Raw genomic sequence first — 23,057 nt, 5'->3', positions numbered from 1 at the left:
GATATTGAGTTCTATAAGATAAAGTCATGAATACGTATATCTGAATCTTCTATCAAAAGTTACAGCTATTTATATGAAGTTGTACAAAAACGCTTTATTTCGCCAAGACAATGCGTTTCTCACTGTTACATGCATTTGAATGGGAAACTCGCCTGAGACAAAGTATAGGTTTTCATTATGTGAATAATTTTAAAATCTTAGCTTAAACGGCTGCAAAACCTGTTTGCCCAGCACGGGGATATTGAGTTCTATAAGATAAAGCCATAAACATGTTTGTCTGAGTCTTCTATCAAAAGTTACAGCGATTTATATGAAGTTGTTCAAAAACGCTTTATTTCGCCAAGAAAAATGCGTTTCTCACTGTTACATGCATTTGAATGGGGAACTCGCCTGAAACAAAGTATAGGTTTTCATTATGTGAATAATTTTAAAATCTTAGCTCAAACGGCTGCAAAACCTGTTTGCCCAGCACGGGGATATTGAGTTCTATAAGATAAAGCCATAAACATGTTTGTCTGAGTCTTCTATCAAAAGTTAAAGCGATTTATATGAAGTTGTTCAAAAACGCTTTATTTCGCCAAGACAATGCGTTTCTCACTGTTACATGCATTTGAATGGGAAACTCGCCTGAGACAAAGTATAGGTTTTCATTATGTGAATAATTTTAAAATCTTAGCTCAAACGGCTGCAAAACCTGTTTGCCCAGCACGGGGATATTGAGTTCTATAAGATAAAGCCATAAACATGTTTGTCTGAGTCTTCTATCAAAAGTTACAGCGATTTATATGAAGTTGTTCAAAAACGCTTTATTTCGCCAAGACAATGCGTTTCTCACTGTTACATGCATTTGAATGGGAAACTCGCCTGAGACAAAGTATAGGTTTTCATTATGTGAATAATTTTAAAATCTTAGCTTAAACGGCTGCAAAACCTGTTTGCCCAGCACGGGGATATTGAGTTCTATAAGATAAAGCCATAAACATGTTTGTCTGAGTCTTCTATCAAAAGTTACAGCGATTTATATGAAGTTGTTCAAAAACGCTTTATTTCGCCAAGAAAAATGCGTTTCTCACTGTTACATGCATTTGAATGGGGAACTCGCCTGAAACAAAGTATAGGTTTTCATTATGTGAATAATTTTAAAATCTTAGCTCAAACGGCTGCAAAACCTCTTTGCCCAGCACGGGGATATTGAGTTCTATAAGATAAAGCCATAAACATGTTTGTCTGAGTCTTCTATCAAAAGTTACAGCGATTTATATGAAGTTGTTCAAAAACGCTTTATTTCGCCAAGACAATGCGTTTCTCACTGTTACATGCATTTGAATGGGAAACTCGCCTGAGACAAAGTATAGGTTTTCATTATGTGAATAATTTTAAAATCTTAGCTCAAACGGCTGCAAAACCTGTTTGCCCAGCACGGGGATATTGAGTTCTATAAGATAAAGTCATGAATACGTATATCTGAATCTTCTATCAAAAGTTACAGCTATTTATACGAAGTTGTACAAAAACGCTTTATTTCGCCAAGACAATGCGTTTCTCACTGTTACATGCATTTGAATGGGAAACTCGCCTGAGACAAAGTATAGGTTTTCATTATGTGAATAATTTTAAAATCTTAGCTCAAACGGCTGCAAAACCTGTTTGCCCAGCACGGGGATATTGAGTTCTATAAGATAAAGCCATAAACATGTTTGTCTGAGTCTTCTATCAAAAGTTACAGCGATTTATATGAAGTTGTTCAAAAACGCTTTATTTCGCCAAGACAATGCGTTTCTCACTGTTACATGCATTTGAATGGGAAACTCGCCTGAGACAAAGTATAGGTTTTCATTATGTGAATAATTTTAAAATCTTAGCTCAAACGGCTGCAATATCCCCGTGCTGTTTGCCCAGCACGGGGATATTGAGTTCTATAAGATAAAGCCATAAACATGTTTGTCTGAGTCTTCTATCAAAAGTTACAGCGATTTATATGAAGTTGTTCAAAACCGCTTTATTTCGCCAAGACAATGCGTTTCTCACTGTTACATGCATTTGAATGGGAAACTCGCCTGAGACAAAGTATAGGTTTTCATTATGTGAATAATTTTAAAATCTTAGCTCAAACGGCTGCAAAACCTGTTTGCCCAGCACGGGGATATTGAGTTCTATAAGATAAAGTCATGAATACGTATATCTGAATCTTCTATCAAAAGTTACAGCGATTTATATGAAGTTGTTCAAAAACGCTTTATTTCGCCAAGACAATGCGTTTCTCACTGTTACATGCATTTGAATGGTGAACTCGACCGAAACAAAGTATAGGTTTTCATTATGTGTATAACTTGGAAATCTTAGCTCAAACAGCTGCAAAACCTGTTTGCCCAGCACGGGGATATTGAGTTCTATAAGATAAAGCCATAAACATGTTTGTCTGAGTCTTCTATCAAAAGTTACAGCGATTTATATGAAGTTGTTCAAAAACGCTTTATTTCGCCAAGAAAAATGCGTTTCTCACTGTTACATGCATTTGAATGGGGAACTCGCCTGAAACAAAGTATAGGTTTTCATTATGTGAATAATTTTAAAATCTTAGCTCAAACGGCTGCAAAACCTGTTTGCCCAGCACGGGGATATTGAGTTCTATAAGATAAAGCCATAAACATGTTTGTCTGAGTCTTCTATCAAAAGTTAAAGCGATTTATATGAAGTTGTTCAAAAACGCTTTATTTCGCCAAGACAATGCGTTTCTCACTGTTACATGCATTTGAATGGGAAACTCGCCTGAGACAAAGTATAGGTTTTCATTATGTGAATAATTTTAAAATCTTAGCTCAAACGGCTGCAAAACCTCTTTGCCCAGCACGGGGATATTGAGTTCTATAAGATAAAGCCATAAACATGTTTGTCTGAGTCTTCTATCAAAAGTTACAGCGATTTATATGAAGTTGTTCAAAAACGCTTTATTTCGCCAAGACAATGCGTTTCTCACTGTTACATGCATTTGAATGGGAAACTCGCCTGAGACAAAGTATAGGTTTTCATTATGTGAATAATTTTAAAATCTTAGCTCAAACGGCTGCAAAACCTGTTTGCCCAGCACGGGGATATTGAGTTCTATAAGATAAAGCCATAAACATGTTTGTCTGAGTCTTCTATCAAAAGTTACAGCGATTTATATGAAGTTGTTCAAAAACGCTTTATTTCGCCAAGACAATGCGTTTCTCACTGTTACATGCATTTGAATGGGAAACTCGCCTGAGACAAAGTATAGGTTTTCATTATGTGAATAATTTTAAAATCTTAGCTCAAACGGCTGCAATATCCCCGTGCTGTTTGCCCAGCACGGGGATATTGAGTTCTATAAGATAAAGCCATAAACATGTTTGTCTGAGTCTTCTATCAAAAGTTACAGCGATTTATATGAAGTTGTTCAAAACCGCTTTATTTCGCCAAGACAATGCGTTTCTCACTGTTACATGCATTTGAATGGGAAACTCGCCTGAGACAAAGTATAGGTTTTCATTATGTGAATAATTTTAAAATCTTAGCTTAAACGGCTGCAAAACCTGTTTGCCCAGCACGGGGATATTGAGTTCTATAAGATAAAGCCATAAACATGTTTGTCTGAGTCTTCTATCAAAAGTTACAGCGATTTATATGAAGTTGTTCAAAAACGCTTTATTTCGCCAAGAAAAATGCGTTTCTCACTGTTACATGCATTTGAATGGGGAACTCGCCTGAAACAAAGTATAGGTTTTCATTATGTGAATAATTTTAAAATCTTAGCTCAAACGGCTGCAAAACCTCTTTGCCCAGCACGGGGATATTGAGTTCTATAAGATAAAGCCATAAACATGTTTGTCTGAGTCTTCTATCAAAAGTTACAGCGATTTATATGAAGTTGTTCAAAAACGCTTTATTTCGCCAAGACAATGCGTTTCTCACTGTTACATGCATTTGAATGGGAAACTCGCCTGAGACAAAGTATAGGTTTTCATTATGTGAATAATTTTAAAATCTTAGCTCAAACGGCTGCAAAACCTGTTTGCCCAGCACGGGGATATTGAGTTCTATAAGATAAAGTCATGAATACGTATATCTGAATCTTCTATCAAAAGTTACAGCTATTTATATGAAGTTGTACAAAAACGCTTTATTTCGCCAAGACAATGCGTTTCTCACTGTTACATGCATTTGAATGGGAAACTCGCCTGAGACAAAGTATAGGTTTTCATTATGTGAATAATTTTAAAATCTTAGCTCAAACGGCTGCAAAACCTGTTTGCCCAGCACGGGGATATTGAGTTCTATAAGATAAAGCCATAAACATGTTTGTCTGAGTCTTCTATCAAAAGTTACAGCGATTTATATGAAGTTGTTCAAAAACGCTTTATTTCGCCAAGACAATGCGTTTCTCACTGTTACATGCATTTGAATGGGAAACTCGCCTGAGACAAAGTATAGGTTTTCATTATGTGAATAATTTTAAAATCTTAGCTCAAACGGCTGCAATATCCCCGTGCTGTTTGCCCAGCACGGGGATATTGAGTTCTATAAGATAAAGCCATAAACATGTTTGTCTGAGTCTTCTATCAAAAGTTACAGCGATTTATATGAAGTTGTTCAAAACCGCTTTATTTCGCCAAGACAATGCGTTTCTCACTGTTACATGCATTTGAATGGGAAACTCGCCTGAGACAAAGTATAGGTTTTCATTATGTGAATAATTTTAAAATCTTAGCTCAAACGGCTGCAAAACCTGTTTGCCCAGCACGGGGATATTGAGTTCTATAAGATAAAGTCATGAATACGTATATCTGAATCTTCTATCAAAAGTTACAGCGATTTATATGAAGTTGTTCAAAAACGCTTTATTTCGCCAAGACAATGCGTTTCTCACTGTTACATGCATTTGAATGGTGAACTCGACCGAAACAAAGTATAGGTTTTCATTATGTGTATAACTTGGAAATCTTAGCTCAAACAGCTGCAAAACCTGTTTGCCCAGCACGGGGATATTGAGTTCTATAAGATAAAGCCATAAACATGTTTGTCTGAGTCTTCTATCAAAAGTTACAGCGATTTATATGAAGTTGTTCAAAAACGCTTTATTTCGCCAAGAAAAATGCGTTTCTCACTGTTACATGCATTTGAATGGGGAACTCGCCTGAAACAAAGTATAGGTTTTCATTATGTGAATAATTTTAAAATCTTAGCTCAAACGGCTGCAAAACCTGTTTGCCCAGCACGGGGATATTGAGTTCTATAAGATAAAGCCATAAACATGTTTGTCTGAGTCTTCTATCAAAAGTTAAAGCGATTTATATGAAGTTGTTCAAAAACGCTTTATTTCGCCAAGACAATGCGTTTCTCACTGTTACATGCATTTGAATGGGAAACTCGCCTGAGACAAAGTATAGGTTTTCATTATGTGAATAATTTTAAAATCTTAGCTCAAACGGCTGCAAAACCTGTTTGCCCAGCACGGGGATATTGAGTTCTATAAGATAAAGCCATAAACATGTTTGTCTGAGTCTTCTATCAAAAGTTACAGCGATTTATATGAAGTTGTTCAAAAACGCTTTATTTCGCCAAGACAATGCGTTTCTCACTGTTACATGCATTTGAATGGGAAACTCGCCTGAGACAAAGTATAGGTTTTCATTATGTGAATAATTTTAAAATCTTAGCTCAAACGGCTGCAAAACCTGTTTGCCCAGCACGGGGATATTGAGTTCTATAAGATAAAGCCATAAACATGTTTGTCTGAGTCTTCTATCAAAAGTTACAGCGATTTATATGAAGTTGTTCAAAAACGCTTTATTTCGCCAAGACAATGCGTTTCTCACTGTTACATGCATTTGAATGGGAAACTCGCCTGAGACAAAGTATAGGTTTTCATTATGTGAATAATTTTAAAATCTTAGCTCAAACGGCTGCAATATCCCCGTGCTGTTTGCCCAGCACGGGGATATTGAGTTCTATAAGATAAAGCCATAAACATGTTTGTCTGAGTCTTCTATCAAAAGTTACAGCGATTTATATGAAGTTGTTCAAAACCGCTTTATTTCGCCAAGACAATGCGTTTCTCACTGTTACATGCATTTGAATGGGAAACTCGCCTGAAACAAAGTATAGGTTTTCATTATGTGAATAATTTTAAAATCTTAGCTCAAATGGCTGCAAAACCTGTTCTGTTTGCCCAGCACGGGGATATTGAGTTCTATAAGATAAAGTCATGAATAGTATATCTGAATCTTCCATCAAAAGTTACAGCGATTTATATGAAGTTGTTCAAAAACGCTTTATTTCGCCAAGACAATGCGTTTCTCACTGTTACATGCATTTGAATGGGAAACTCGCCTGAGACAACGTATAGGTTTTCATTATGTGAATAATTTTAAAAATCTTAGCTCAAACGGCTGCAAAACCTGTTTGCCCAGCACGGGGACATTGAGTTCTATAAGATAAAGTCATGAATAGTATATCTGAATCTTCCATCAAAAGTTACAGCGATTTATATGAAGTTGTTCAAAAACGCTTTATTTCGCCAAGACAATGCGTTTCTCACTGTTACATGCATTTGAATGGGAAACTCGCCTGAAACAAAGTATAGGTTTTCATTATGTGAATAATTTTAAAATCTTAGCTCAAACGGCTGCAAAACCTGTTTGCCCAGCACGGGGCTATTGAGTTCTATAAGATAAAGCCATAAACATATTTGTCTGAGTCTTCTATCAAAAGTTACAGCGATTTATATGAAGTTGTTCAAAAATGCTTTATTTCGCCAAGACAATGCGTTTCTCACTGTTACATGCATTTGAATGGGAAACTCGCCTGAAACAAAGTATAGGTTTTCATTATGTGAATAATTTTAAAATCTTAGCTCAAATGGCTTGCAAAACCTCTTTGCCCAGCACGGGGATATTGAGTTCTATAAGATAAAGTCATGAATACGTATATCTGAATCTTCTATCAAAAGTTACAGCGATTTATATGAAGTTGTACAAAAACGCTTTATTTCGCCAAGACAATGCGTTTCTCACTGTTACATGCATTTGAATGGGAAACTCGCCTGAGACAAAGTATAGGTTTTCATTATGTGAATAATTTTAAAATCTTAGCTCAAACGGCTGCAAAACCTGTTTGCCCAGCACGGGGATATTGAGTTCTATAAGATAAAGCCATAAACATGTTTGTCTGAGTCTTCTATCAAAAGTTACAGCGATTTATATGAAGTTGTACAAAAACGCTTTATTTCGCCAAGACAATGCGTTTCTCACTGTTACATGCATTTGAATGGGAAACTCGCCTGAGACAAAGTATAGGTTTTCATTATGTGAATAATTTTAAAATCTTAGCTCAAACGGCTGCAAAACCTGTTTGCCCAGCACGGGGATATTGAGTTCTATAAGATAAAGCCATAAACATGTTTGTCTGAGTCTTCTATCAAAAGTTACAGCGATTTATATGAAGTTGTTCAAAAACGCTTTATTTCGCCAAGACAATGCGTTTCTCACTGTTACATGCATTTGAATGGGAAACTCGCCTGAGACAAAGTATAGGTTTTCATTATGTGAATAATTTTAAAATCTTAGCTCAAACGGCTGCAAAACCTGTTTGCCCAGCACGGGGATATTGAGTTCTATAAGATAAAGTCATGAATACGTATATCTGAATCTTCTATCAAAAGTTACAGCGATTTATATGAAGTTGTACAAAAACGCTTTATTTCGCCAAGACAATGCGTTTCTCACTGTTACATGCATTTGAATGGGAAACTCGCCTGAGACAAAGTATAGGTTTTCATTATGTGAATAATTTTAAAATCTTAGCTCAAACGGCTGCAAAACCTGTTTGCCCAGCACGGGGATATTGAGTTCTATAAGATAAAGTCATGAATACGTATATCTGAATCTTCTATCAAAAGTTACAGCGATTTATATGAAGTTGTACAAAAACGCTTTATTTCGCCAAGACAATGCGTTTCTCACTGTTACATGCATTTGAATGGGAAACTTGCCTGAGACAAAGTATAGGTTTTCATTATGTGAATAATTTTAAAATCTTAGCTCAAACGGCTGCAAAACCTGTTTGCCCAGCACGGGGATATTGAGTTCTATAAGATAAAGCCATAAACATGTTTGTCTGAGTCTTCTATCAAAAGTTACAGCGATTTATATGAAGTTGTTCAAAAACGCTTTATTTCGCCAAGACAATGCGTTTCTCACTGTTACATGCATTTGAATGGGAAACTCGCCTGAGACAAAGTATAGGTTTTCATTATGTGAATAATTTTAAAATCTTAGCTCAAACGGCTGCAAAACCTGTTTGCCCAGCACGGGGATATTGAGTTCTATAAGATAAAGTCATGAATACGTATATCTGAATCTTCTATCAAAAGTTACAGCGATTTATATGAAGTTGTTCAAAAACGCTTTATTTCGCCAAGACAATGCGTTTCTCACTGTTACATGCATTTGAATGGGAAACTCGCCTGAGACAAAGTATAGGTTTTCATTATGTGAATAATTTTAAAATCTTAGCTCAAACGGCTGCAAAACCTGTTTGCCCAGCACGGGGACATTGAGTTCTATAAGATAAAGTCATGAATACGTATATCTGAGTCTTCTATCAAAAGTTACAGCTATTTATATGAAGTTGTACAAAAACGCTTTATTTCGCCAAGACAATGCGTTTCTCACTGTTACATGCATTTGAATGGGAAACTCGCCTGAAACAAAGTATAGGTTTTCATTATGTGAATAATTTTAAAATCTTAGCTCAAACGGCTGCAAAACCTGTTTGCCCAGCACGGGGCTATTGAGTTCTATAAGATAAAGCCATAAACATATTTGTCTGAGTCTTCCATCAAAAGTTACAGCGATTTATATGAAGTTGTTCAAAAATGCTTTATTTCGCCAAGACAATGCGTTTCTCACTGTTACATGCATTTGAATGGGAAACTCGCCTGAAACAAAGTATAGGTTTTCATTATGTGAATAATTTTAAAATCTTAGCTCAAACGGCTGCAAAACCTGTTTGCCCAGCACGGGGATATTGAGTTCTATAAGATAAAGCCATAAACATGTTTGTCTGAGTCTTCTATCAAAAGTTACAGCGATTTATATGAAGTTGTTCAAAAACGCTTTATTTCGCCAAGACAATGCGTTTCTCACTGTTACATGCATTTGAATGGGAAACTCGCCTGAGACAAAGTATAGGTTTTCATTATGTGAATAATTTTAAAATCTTAGCTCAAACGGCTGCAAAACCTGTTTTCCCAGCACGGGGATATTGAGTTCTATAAGATAAAGCCATAAACATGTTTGTCTGAGTCTTCTATCAAAAGTTACAGCGATTTATATGAAGTTGTTCAAAAACGCTTTATTTCGCCAAGACAATGCGTTTCTCACTGTTACATGCATTTGAATGGGAAACTCGCCTGAAACAAAGTATAGGTTTTCATTATGTGAATAATTTTAAAATCTTAGCTCAAACGGCTGCAAAACCTGTTCTGTTTGCCCAGCACGGGGATATTGAGTTCTATAAGATAAAGTCATGAATAGTATATCTGAATCTTCCATCAAAAGTTACAGCGATTTATATGAAGTTGTTCAAAAACGCTTTATTTCGCCAAGACAATGCGTTTCTCACTGTTACATGCATTTGAATGGGAAACTCGCCTGAGACAAAGTATAGGTTTTCATTATGTGAATAATTTTAAAATCTTAGCTCAAACGGCTGCAAAACCTGTTTGCCCAGCACGGGGCTATTGAGTTCTATAAGATAAAGCCATAAACATATTTGTCTGAGTCTTCCATCAAAAGTTACAGCGATTTATATGAAGTTGTTCAAAAATGCTTTATTTCGCCAAGACAATGCGTTTCTCACTGTTACATGCATTTGAATGGGAAACTCGCCTGAAACAAAGTATAGGTTTTCATTATGTGAATAATTTTAAAATCTTAGCTCAAACGGCTGCAAAACCTGTTTGCCCAGCACGGGGATATTGAGTTCTATAAGATAAAGCCATAAACATGTTTGTCTGAGTCTTCTATCAAAAGTTACAGCGATTTATATGAAGTTGTTCAAAAACGCTTTATTTCGCCAAGACAATGCGTTTCTCACTGTTACATGCATTTGAATGGGAAACTCGCCTGAAACAAAGTATAGGTTTTCATTATGTGAATAATTTTAAAATCTTAGCTCAAACGGCTGCAAAACCTGTTTGCCCAGCACGGGGCTATTGAGTTCTATAAGATAAAGCCATAAACATATTTGTCTGAGTCTTCCATCAAAAGTTACAGCGATTTATATGAAGTTGTTCAAAAATGCTTTATTTCGCCAAGACAATGCGTTTCTCACTGTTACATGCATTTGAATGGGAAACTCGCCTGAAACAAAGTATAGGTTTTCATTATGTGAATAATTTTAAAATCTTAGCTCAAACGGCTGCAAAACCTGTTTGCCCAGCACGGGGATATTGAGTTCTATAAGATAAAGCCATAAACATGTTTGTCTGAGTCTTCTATCAAAAGTTACAGCGATTTATATGAAGTTGTTCAAAAACGCTTTATTTCGCCAAGACAATGCGTTTCTCACTGTTACATGCATTTGAATGGGAAACTCGCCTGAGACAAAGTATAGGTTTTCATTATGTGAATAATTTTAAAATCTTAGCTCAAACGGCTGCAAAACCTGTTTGCCCAGCACGGGGATATTGAGTTCTATAAGATAAAGCCATAAACATGTTTGTCTGAGTCTTCCATCAAAAGTTACAGCGATTTATATGAAGTTGTTCAAAAACGCTTTATTTCGCCAAGACAATGCGTTTCTCACTGTTACATGCATTTGAATGGGAAACTCGCCTGAAACAAAGTATAGGTTTTCATTATGTGAATAATTTTAAAATCTTAGCTCAAACGGCTGCAAAACCTGTTCTGTTTGCCCAGCACGGGGATATTGAGTTCTATAAGATAAAGCCATAAACATGTTTGTCTGAGTCTTCTATCAAAAGTTACAGCGATTTATATGAAGTTGTTCAAAAACGCTTTATTTCGCCAAGACAATGCGTTTCTCACTGTTACATGCATTTGAATGGGAAACTCGCCTGAAACAAAGTATAGGTTTTCATTATGTGAATAATTTTAAAATCTTAGCTCAAACGGCTGCAAAACCTGTTCTGTTTGCCCAGCACGGGGATATTGAGTTCTATAAGATAAAGTCATGAATAGTATATCTGAATCTTCCATCAAAAGTTACAGCGATTTATATGAAGTTGTTCAAAAACGCTTTATTTCGCCAAGACAATGCGTTTCTCACTGTTACATGCATTTGAATGGGAAACTCGCCTGAGACAAAGTATAGGTTTTCATTATGTGAATAATTTTAAAATCTTAGCTCAAACGGCTGCAAAACCTGTTTGCCCAGCACGGGGCTATTGAGTTCTATAAGATAAAGCCATAAACATATTTGTCTGAGTCTTCCATCAAAAGTTACAGCGATTTATATGAAGTTGTTCAAAAATGCTTTATTTCGCCAAGACAATGCGTTTCTCACTGTTACATGCATTTGAATGGGAAACTCGCCTGAAACAAAGTATAGGTTTTCATTATGTGAATAATTTTAAAATCTTAGCTCAAACGGCTGCAAAACCTGTTTGCCCAGCACGGGGATATTGAGTTCTATAAGATAAAGCCATAAACATGTTTGTCTGAGTCTTCTATCAAAAGTTACAGCGATTTATATGAAGTTGTTCAAAAACGCTTTATTTCGCCAAGACAATGCGTTTCTCACTGTTACATGCATTTGAATGGGAAACTCGCCTGAAACAAAGTATAGGTTTTCATTATGTGAATAATTTTAAAATCTTAGCTCAAACGGCTGCAAAACCTGTTTGCCCAGCACGGGGCTATTGAGTTCTATAAGATAAAGCCATAAACATATTTGTCTGAGTCTTCCATCAAAAGTTACAGCGATTTATATGAAGTTGTTCAAAAATGCTTTATTTCGCCAAGACAATGCGTTTCTCACTGTTACATGCATTTGAATGGGAAACTCGCCTGAAACAAAGTATAGGTTTTCATTATGTGAATAATTTTAAAATCTTAGCTCAAACGGCTGCAAAACCTGTTTGCCCAGCACGGGGCTATTGAGTTCTATAAGATAAAGCCATAAACATATTTGTCTGAGTCTTCCATCAAAAGTTACAGCGATTTATATGAAGTTGTTCAAAAATGCTTTATTTCGCCAAGACAATGCGTTTCTCACTGTTACATGCATTTGAATGGGAAACTCGCCTGAAACAAAGTATAGGTTTTCATTATGTGAATAATTTTAAAATCTTAGCTCAAACGGCTGCAAAACCTGTTTGCCCAGCACGGGGATATTGAGTTCTATAAGATAAAGCCATAAACATGTTTGTCTGAGTCTTCTATCAAAAGTTACAGCGATTTATATGAAGTTGTTCAAAAACGCTTTATTTCGCCAAGACAATGCGTTTCTCACTGTTACATGCATTTGAATGGGAAACTCGCCTGAGACAAAGTATAGGTTTTCATTATGTGAATAATTTTAAAATCTTAGCTCAAACGGCTGCAAAACCTGTTTTCCCAGCACGGGGATATTGAGTTCTATAAGATAAAGCCATAAACATGTTTGTCTGAGTCTTCTATCAAAAGTTACAGCGATTTATATGAAGTTGTTCAAAAACGCTTTATTTCGCCAAGACAATGCGTTTCTCACTGTTACATGCATTTGAATGGGAAACTCGCCTGAAACAAAGTATAGGTTTTCATTATGTGAATAATTTTAAAATCTTAGCTCAAACGGCTGCAAAACCTGTTCTGTTTGCCCAGCACGGGGATATTGAGTTCTATAAGATAAAGTCATGAATAGTATATCTGAATCTTCCATCAAAAGTTACAGCGATTTATATGAAGTTGTTCAAAAACGCTTTATTTCGCCAAGACAATGCGTTTCTCACTGTTACATGCATTTGAATGGGAAACTCGCCTGAGACAAAGTATAGGTTTTCATTATGTGAATAATTTTAAAATCTTAGCTCAAACGGCTGCAAAACCTGTTTGCCCAGCACGGGGCTATTGAGTTCTATAAGATAAAGCCATAAACATATTTGTCTGAGTCTTCCATCAAAAGTTACAGCGATTTATATGAAGTTGTTCAAAAATGCTTTATTTCGCCAAGACAATGCGTTTCTCACTGTTACATGCATTTGAATGGGAAACTCGCCTGAAACAAAGTATAGGTTTTCATTATGTGAATAATTTTAAAATCTTAGCTCAAACGGCTGCAAAACCTGTTTGCCCAGCACGGGGATATTGAGTTCTATAAGATAAAGCCATAAACATGTTTGTCTGAGTCTTCTATCAAAAGTTACAGCGATTTATATGAAGTTGTTCAAAAACGCTTTATTTCGCCAAGACAATGCGTTTCTCACTGTTACATGCATTTGAATGGGAAACTCGCCTGAAACAAAGTATAGGTTTTCATTATGTGAATAATTTTAAAATCTTAGCTCAAACGGCTGCAAAACCTGTTTGCCCAGCACGGGGCTATTGAGTTCTATAAGATAAAGCCATAAACATATTTGTCTGAGTCTTCCATCAAAAGTTACAGCGATTTATATGAAGTTGTTCAAAAATGCTTTATTTCGCCAAGACAATGCGTTTCTCACTGTTACATGCATTTGAATGGGAAACTCGCCTGAAACAAAGTATAGGTTTTCATTATGTGAATAATTTTAAAATCTTAGCTCAAACGGCTGCAAAACCTGTTTGCCCAGCACGGGGATATTGAGTTCTATAAGATAAAGCCATAAACATGTTTGTCTGAGTCTTCTATCAAAAGTTACAGCGATTTATATGAAGTTGTTCAAAAACGCTTTATTTCGCCAAGACAATGCGTTTCTCACTGTTACATGCATTTGAATGGGAAACTCGCCTGAGACAAAGTATAGGTTTTCATTATGTGAATAATTTTAAAATCTTAGCTCAAACGGCTGCAAAACCTGTTTGCCCAGCACGGGGATATTGAGTTCTATAAGATAAAGCCATAAACATGTTTGTCTGAGTCTTCCATCAAAAGTTACAGCGATTTATATGAAGTTGTTCAAAAACGCTTTATTTCGCCAAGACAATGCGTTTCTCACTGTTACATGCATTTGAATGGGAAACTCGCCTGAGACAAAGTATAGGTTTTCATTATGTGAATAATTTTAAAATCTTAGCTCAAACGGCTGCAAAACCTGTTTTCCCAGCACGGGGATATTGAGTTCTATAAGATAAAGCCATAAACATGTTTGTCTGAGTCTTCTATCAAAAGTTACAGCGATTTATATGAAGTTGTTCAAAAACGCTTTATTTCGCCAAGACAATGCGTTTCTCACTGTTACATGCATTTGAATGGGAAACTCGCCTGAAACAAAGTATAGGTTTTCATTATGTGAATAATTTTAAAATCTTAGCTCAAACGGCTGCAAAACCTGTTCTGTTTGCCCAGCACGGGGATATTGAGTTCTATAAGATAAAGTCATGAATAGTATATCTGAATCTTCCATCAAAAGTTACAGCGATTTATATGAAGTTGTTCAAAAACGCTTTATTTCGCCAAGACAATGCGTTTCTCACTGTTACATGCATTTGAATGGGAAACTCGCCTGAGACAAAGTATAGGTTTTCATTATGTGAATAATTTTAAAATCTTAGCTCAAACGGCTGCAAAACCTGTTTGCCCAGCACGGGGCTATTGAGTTCTATAAGATAAAGCCATAAACATATTTGTCTGAGTCTTCCATCAAAAGTTACAGCGATTTATATGAAGTTGTTCAAAAATGCTTTATTTCGCCAAGACAATGCGTTTCTCACTGTTACATGCATTTGAATGGGAAACTCGCCTGAAACAAAGTATAGGTTTTCATTATGTGAATAATTTTAAAATCTTAGCTCAAACGGCTGCAAAACCTGTTTGCCCAGCACGGGGATATTGAGTTCTATAAGATAAAGCCATAAACATGTTTGTCTGAGTCTTCTATCAAAAGTTACAGCGATTTATATGAAGTTGTTCAAAAACGCTTTATTTCGCCAAGACAATGCGTTTCTCACTGTTACATGCATTTGAATGGGAAACTCGCCTGAAACAAAGTATAGGTTTTCATTATGTGAATAATTTTAAAATCTTAGCTCAAACGGCTGCAAAACCTGTTTGCCCAGCACGGGGCTATTGAGTTCTATAAGATAAAGCCATAAACATATTTGTCTGAGTCTTCCATCAAAAGTTACAGCGATTTATATGAAGTTGTTCAAAAATGCTTTATTTCGCCAAGACAATGCGTTTCTCACTGTTACATGCATTTGAATGGGAAACTCGCCTGAAACAAAGTATAGGTTTTCATTATGTGAATAATTTTAAAATCTTAGCTCAAACGGCTGCAAAACCTGTTTGCCCAGCACGGGGATATTGAGTTCTATAAGATAAAGCCATAAACATGTTTGTCTGAGTCTTCTATCAAAAGTTACAGCGATTTATATGAAGTTGTTCAAAAACGCTTTATTTCGCCAAGACAATGCGTTTCTCACTGTTACATGCATTTGAATGGGAAACTCGCCTGAGACAAAGTATAGGTTTTCATTATGTGAATAATTTTAAAATCTTAGCTCAAACGGCTGCAAAACCTGTTTGCCCAGCACGGGGATATTGAGTTCTATAAGATAAAGCCATAAACATGTTTGTCTGAGTCTTCCATCAAAAGTTACAGCGATTTATATGAAGTTGTTCAAAAACGCTTTATTTCGCCAAGACAATGCGTTTCTCACTGTTACATGCATTTGAATGGGAAACTCGCCTGAAACAAAGTATAGGTTTTCATTATGTGAATAATTTTAAAATCTTAGCTCAAACGGCTGCAAAACCTGTTCTGTTTGCCCAGCACGGGGATATTGAGTTCTATAAGATAAAGCCATAAACATGTTTGTCTGAGTCTTCTATCAAAAGTTACAGCGATTTATATGAAGTTGTTCAAAAACGCTTTATTTCGCCAAGACAATGCGTTTCTCACTGTTACATGCATTTGAATGGGAAACTCGCCTGAAACAAAGTATAGGTTTTCATTATGTGAATAATTTTAAAATCTTAGCTCAAACGGCTGCAAAACCTGTTCTGTTTGCCCAGCACGGGGATATTGAGTTCTATAAGATAAAGTCATGAATAGTATATCTGAATCTTCCATCAAAAGTTACAGCGATTTATATGAAGTTGTTCAAAAACGCTTTATTTCGCCAAGACAATGCGTTTCTCACTGTTACATGCATTTGAATGGGAAACTCGCCTGAGACAAAGTATAGGTTTTCATTATGTGAATAATTTTAAAATCTTAGCTCAAACGGCTGCAAAACCTGTTTGCCCAGCACGGGGCTATTGAGTTCTATAAGATAAAGCCATAAACATATTTGTCTGAGTCTTCCATCAAAAGTTACAGCGATTTATATGAAGTTGTTCAAAAATGCTTTATTTCGCCAAGACAATGCGTTTCTCACTGTTACATGCATTTGAATGGGAAACTCGCCTGAAACAAAGTATAGGTTTTCATTATGTGAATAATTTTAAAATCTTAGCTCAAACGGCTGCAAAACCTGTTTGCCCAGCACGGGGATATTGAGTTCTATAAGATAAAGCCATAAACATGTTTGTCTGAGTCTTCTATCAAAAGTTACAGCGATTTATATGAAGTTGTTCAAAAACGCTTTATTTCGCCAAGACAATGCGTTTCTCACTGTTACATGCATTTGAATGGGAAACTCGCCTGAAACAAAGTATAGGTTTTCATTATGTGAATAATTTTAAAATCTTAGCTCAAACGGCTGCAAAACCTGTTTGCCCAGCACGGGGCTATTGAGTTCTATAAGATAAAGCCATAAACATATTTGTCTGAGTCTTCCATCAAAAGTTACAGCGATTTATATGAAGTTGTTCAAAAATGCTTTATTTCGCCAAGACAATGCGTTTCTCACTGTTACATGCATTTGAATGGGAAACTCGCCTGAAACAAAGTATAGGTTTTCATTATGTGAATAATTTTAAAATCTTAGCTCAAACGGCTGCAAAACCTGTTTGCCCAGCACGGGGCTATTGAGTTCTATAAGATAAAGCCATAAACATATTTGTCTGAGTCTTCCATCAAAAGTTACAGCGATTTATATGAAGTTGTTCAAAAATGCTTTATTTCGCCAAGACAATGCGTTTCTCACTGTTACATGCATTTGAATGGGAAACTCGCCTGAAACAAAGTATAGGTTTTCATTATGTGAATAATTTTAAAATCTTAGCTCAAACGGCTGCAAAACCTGTTTGCCCAGCACGGGGATATTGAGTTCTATAAGATAAAGCCATAAACATGTTTGTCTGAGTCTTCTATCAAAAGTTACAGCGATTTATATGAAGTTGTTCAAAAACGCTTTATTTCGCCAAGACAATGCGTTTCTCACTGTTACATGCATTTGAATGGGAAACTCGCCTGAGACAAAGTATAGGTTTTCATTATGTGAATAATTTTAAAATCTTAGCTCAAACGGCTGCAAAACCTGTTTTCCCAGCACGGGGATATTGAGTTCTATAAGATAAAGCCATAAACATGTTTGTCTGAGTCTTCTATCAAAAGTTACAGCGATTTATATGAAGTTGTTCAAAAACGCTTTATTTCGCCAAGACAATGCGTTTCTCACTGTTACATGCATTTGAATGGGAAACTCGCCTGAAACAAAGTATAGGTTTTCATTATGTGAATAATTTTAAAATCTTAGCTCAAACGGCTGCAAAACCTGTTCTGTTTGCCCAGCACGGGGATATTGAGTTCTATAAGATAAAGTCATGAATAGTATATCTGAATCTTCCATCAAAAGTTACAGCGATTTATATGAAGTTGTTCAAAAACGCTTTATTTCGCCAAGACAATGCGTTTCTCACTGTTACATGCATTTGAATGGGAAACTCGCCTGAGACAAAGTATAGGTTTTCATTATGTGAATAATTTTAAAATCTTAGCTCAAACGGCTGCAAAACCTGTTTGCCCAGCACGGGGCTATTGAGTTCTATAAGATAAAGCCATAAACATATTTGTCTGAGTCTTCCATCAAAAGTTACAGCGATTTATATGAAGTTGTTCAAAAATGCTTTATTTCGCCAAGACAATGCGTTTCTCACTGTTACATGCATTTGAATGGGAAACTCGCCTGAAACAAAGTATAGGTTTTCATTATGTGAATAATTTTAAAATCTTAGCTCAAACGGCTGCAAAACCTGTTTGCCCAGCACGGGGATATTGAGTTCTATAAGATAAAGCCATAAACATGTTTGTCTGAGTCTTCTATCAAAAGTTACAGCGATTTATATGAAGTTGTTCAAAAACGCTTTATTTCGCCAAGACAATGCGTTTCTCACTGTTACATGCATTTGAATGGGAAACTCGCCTGAAACAAAGTATAGGTTTTCATTATGTGAATAATTTTAAAATCTTAGCTCAAACGGCTGCAAAACCTGTTTGCCCAGCACGGGGCTATTGAGTTCTATAAGATAAAGCCATAAACATATTTGTCTGAGTCTTCCATCAAAAGTTACAGCGATTTATATGAAGTTGTTCAAAAATGCTTTATTTCGCCAAGACAATGCGTTTCTCACTGTTACATGCATTTGAATGGGAAACTCGCCTGAAACAAAGTATAGGTTTTCATTATGTGAATAATTTTAAAATCTTAGCTCAAACGGCTGCAAAACCTGTTTGCCCAGCACGGGGATATTGAGTTCTATAAGATAAAGCCATAAACATGTTTGTCTGAGTCTTCTATCAAAAGTTACAGCGATTTATATGAAGTTGTTCAAAAACGCTTTATTTCGCCAAGACAATGCGTTTCTCACTGTTACATGCATTTGAATGGGAAACTCGCCTGAGACAAAGTATAGGTTTTCATTATGTGAATAATTTTAAAATCTTAGCTCAAACGGCTGCAAAACCTGTTTGCCCAGCACGGGGATATTGAGTTCTATAAGATAAAGCCATAAACATGTTTGTCTGAGTCTTCCATCAAAAGTTACAGCGATTTATATGAAGTTGTTCAAAAACGCTTTATTTCGCCAAGACAATGCGTTTCTCACTGTTACATGCATTTGAATGGGAAACTCGCCTGAAACAAAGTATAGGTTTTCATTATGTGAATAATTTTAAAATCTTAGCTCAAACGGCTGCAAAACCTGTTCTGTTTGCCCAGCACGGGGATATTGAGTTCTATAAGATAAAGCCATAAACATGTTTGTCTGAGTCTTCTATCAAAAGTTACAGCGATTTATATGAAGTTGTTCAAAAACGCTTTATTTCGCCAAGACAATGCGTTTCTCACTGTTACATGCATTTGAATGGGAAACTCGCCTGAAACAAAGTATAGGTTTTCATTATGTGAATAATTTTAAAATCTTAGCTCAAACGGCTGCAAAACCTGTTCTGTTTGCCCAGCACGGGGATATTGAGTTCTATAAGATAAAGTCATGAATAGTATATCTGAATCTTCCATCAAAAGTTACAGCGATTTATATGAAGTTGTTCAAAAACGCTTTATTTCGCCAAGACAATGCGTTTCTCACTGTTACATGCATTTGAATGGGAAACTCGCCTGAGACAAAGTATAGGTTTTCATTATGTGAATAATTTTAAAATCTTAGCTCAAACGGCTGCAAAACCTGTTTGCCCAGCACGGGGCTATTGAGTTCTATAAGATAAAGCCATAAACATATTTGTCTGAGTCTTCCATCAAAAGTTACAGCGATTTATATGAAGTTGTTCAAAAATGCTTTATTTCGCCAAGACAATGCGTTTCTCACTGTTACATGCATTTGAATGGGAAACTCGCCTGAAACAAAGTATAGGTTTTCATTATGTGAATAATTTTAAAATCTTAGCTCAAACGGCTGCAAAACCTGTTTGCCCAGCACGGGGATATTGAGTTCTATAAGATAAAGCCATAAACATGTTTGTCTGAGTCTTCTATCAAAAGTTACAGCGATTTATATGAAGTTGTTCAAAAACGCTTTATTTCGCCAAGACAATGCGTTTCTCACTGTTACATGCATTTGAATGGGAAACTCGCCTGAAACAAAGTATAGGTTTTCATTATGTGAATAATTTTAAAATCTTAGCTCAAACGGCTGCAAAACCTGTTTGCCCAGCACGGGGCTATTGAGTTCTATAAGATAAAGCCATAAACATATTTGTCTGAGTCTTCCATCAAAAGTTACAGCGATTTATATGAAGTTGTTCAAAAATGCTTTATTTCGCCAAGACAATGCGTTTCTCACTGTTACATGCATTTGAATGGGAAACTCGCCTGAAACAAAGTATAGGTTTTCATTATGTGAATAATTTTAAAATCTTAGCTCAAACGGCTGCAAAACCTGTTTGCCCAGCACGGGGATATTGAGTTCTATAAGATAAAGCCATAAACATGTTTGTCTGAGTCTTCTATCAAAAGTTACAGCGATTTATATGAAGTTGTTCAAAAACGCTTTATTTCGCCAAGACAATGCGTTTCTCACTGTTACATGCATTTGAATGGGAAACTCGCCTGAGACAAAGTATAGGTTTTCATTATGTGAATAATTTTAAAATCTTAGCTCAAACGGCTGCAAAACCTGTTTGCCCAGCACGGGGATATTGAGTTCTATAAGATAAAGCCATAAACATGTTTGTCTGAGTCTTCCATCAAAAGTTACAGCGATTTATATGAAGTTGTTCAAAAACGCTTTATTTCGCCAAGACAATGCGTTTCTCACTGTTACATGCATTTGAATGGGAAACTCGCCTGAAACAAAGTATAGGTTTTCATTATGTGAATAATTTTAAAATCTTAGCTCAAACGGCTGCAAAACCTGTTCTGTTTGCCCAGCACGGGGATATTGAGTTCTATAAGATAAAGCCATAAACATGTTTGTCTGAGTCTTCTATCAAAAGTTACAGCGATTTATATGAAGTTGTTCAAAAACGCTTTATTTCGCCAAGACAATGCGTTTCTCACTGTTACATGCATTTGAATGGGAAACTCGCCTGAAACAAAGTATAGGTTTTCATTATGTGAATAATTTTAAAATCTTAGCTCAAACGGCTGCAAAACCTGTTCTGTTTGCCCAGCACGGGGATATTGAGTTCTATAAGATAAAGTCATGAATAGTATATCTGAATCTTCCATCAAAAGTTACAGCGATTTATATGAAGTTGTTCAAAAACGCTTTATTTCGCCAAGACAATGCGTTTCTCACTGTTGCATGCATTTGAATGGGGAACTCGCCTGAAACAAAGTATAGGTTTTCATTATGTGAATAATTTTAAAATCTTAGCTCAAACGGCTGCAAAACCTGTTTGCCCAGCACGGGGATATTGAGTTCTATAAGATAAAGCCATAAACATGTTTGTCTGAGTCTTCTATCAAAAGTTACAGCGATTTATATGAAGTTGTTCAAAAACGCTTTATTTCGCCAAGACAATGCGTTTCTCACTGTTACATGCATTTGAATGGGAAACTCGCCTGAGACAAAGTATAGGTTTTCATTATGTGAATAATTTTAAAATCTTAGCTCAAACGGCTGCAAAACCTGTTTGCCCAGCACGGGGATATTGAGTTCTATAAGATAAAGCCATAAACATGTTTGTCTGAGTCTTCCATCAAAAGTTACAGCGATTTATATGAAGTTGTTCAAAAACGCTTTATTTCGCCAAGACAATGCGTTTCTCACTGTTACATGCATTTGAATGGGAAACTCGCCTGAAACAAAGTATAGGTTTTCATTATGTGAATAATTTTAAAATCTTAGCTCAAACGGCTGCAAAACCTGTTCTGTTTGCCCAGCACGGGGATATTGAGTTCTATAAGATAAAGCCATAAACATGTTTGTCTGAGTCTTCTATCAAAAGTTACAGCGATTTATATGAAGTTGTTCAAAAACGCTTTATTTCGCCAAGACAGTGCGTTTCTCACTGTTGCATGCATTTGAATGGGGAACTCGCCTGAAACAAAGTATAGGTTTTCATTATGTGAATAATTTTAAAATCTTAGCTCAAACGGCTGCAAAACCTGTTTGCCCAGCACGGGGATATTGAGTTCTATAAGATAAAGCCATAAACATGTTTGTCTGAGTCTTCTATCAAAAGTTAAAGCGATTTATATGAAGTTGTTCAAAAACGCTTTATTTCGCCAAGACAATGCGTTTCTCACTGTTACATGCATTTGAATGGGAAACTCGCCTGAGACAAAGTATAGGTTTTCATTATGTGAATAATTTTAAAATCTTAGCTCAAACGGCTGCAAAACCTGTTTGCCCAGCACGGGGATATTGAGTTCTATAAGATAAAGCCATAAACATGTTTGTCTGAGTCTTCTATCAAAAGTTACAGCGATTTATATGAAGTTGTTCAAAAACGCTTTATTTCGCCAAGACAATGCGTTTCTCACTGTTACATGCATTTGAATGGGAAACTCGCCTGAGACAAAGTATAGGTTTTCATTATGTGAATAATTTTAAAATCTTAGCTCAAACGGCTGCAAAACCTGTTCTGTTTGCCCAGCACGGGGATATTGAGTTCTATAAGATAAAGCCATAAACATGTTTGTCTGAGTCTTCTATCAAAAGTTACAGCGATTTATATGAAGTTGTTCAAAAACGCTTTATTTCGCCAAGACAATGCGTTTCTCACTGTTACATGCATTTGAATGGGAAACTCGCCTGAAACAAAGTATAGGTTTTCATTATGTGAATAATTTTAAAATCTTAGCTCAAACGGCTGCAAAACCTGTTCTGTTTGCCCAGCACGGGGATATTGAGTTCTATAAGATAAAGTCATGAATAGTATATCTGAATCTTCCATCAAAAGTTACAGCGATTTATATGAAGTTGTTCAAAAACGCTTTATTTCGCCAAGACAATGCGTTTCTCACTGTTGCATGCATTTGAATGGGGAACTCGCCTGAAACAAAGTATAGGTTTTCATTATGTGAATAATTTTAAAATCTTAG

This window comes from Maylandia zebra, linkage group LG9 (assembly GCF_041146795.1).
Source record: "Maylandia zebra isolate NMK-2024a linkage group LG9, Mzebra_GT3a, whole genome shotgun sequence".
Classification (NCBI taxonomy): Eukaryota; Metazoa; Chordata; class Actinopteri; order Cichliformes; family Cichlidae; genus Maylandia; species Maylandia zebra.
This window is presented reverse-complemented; position numbering follows the sequence as displayed.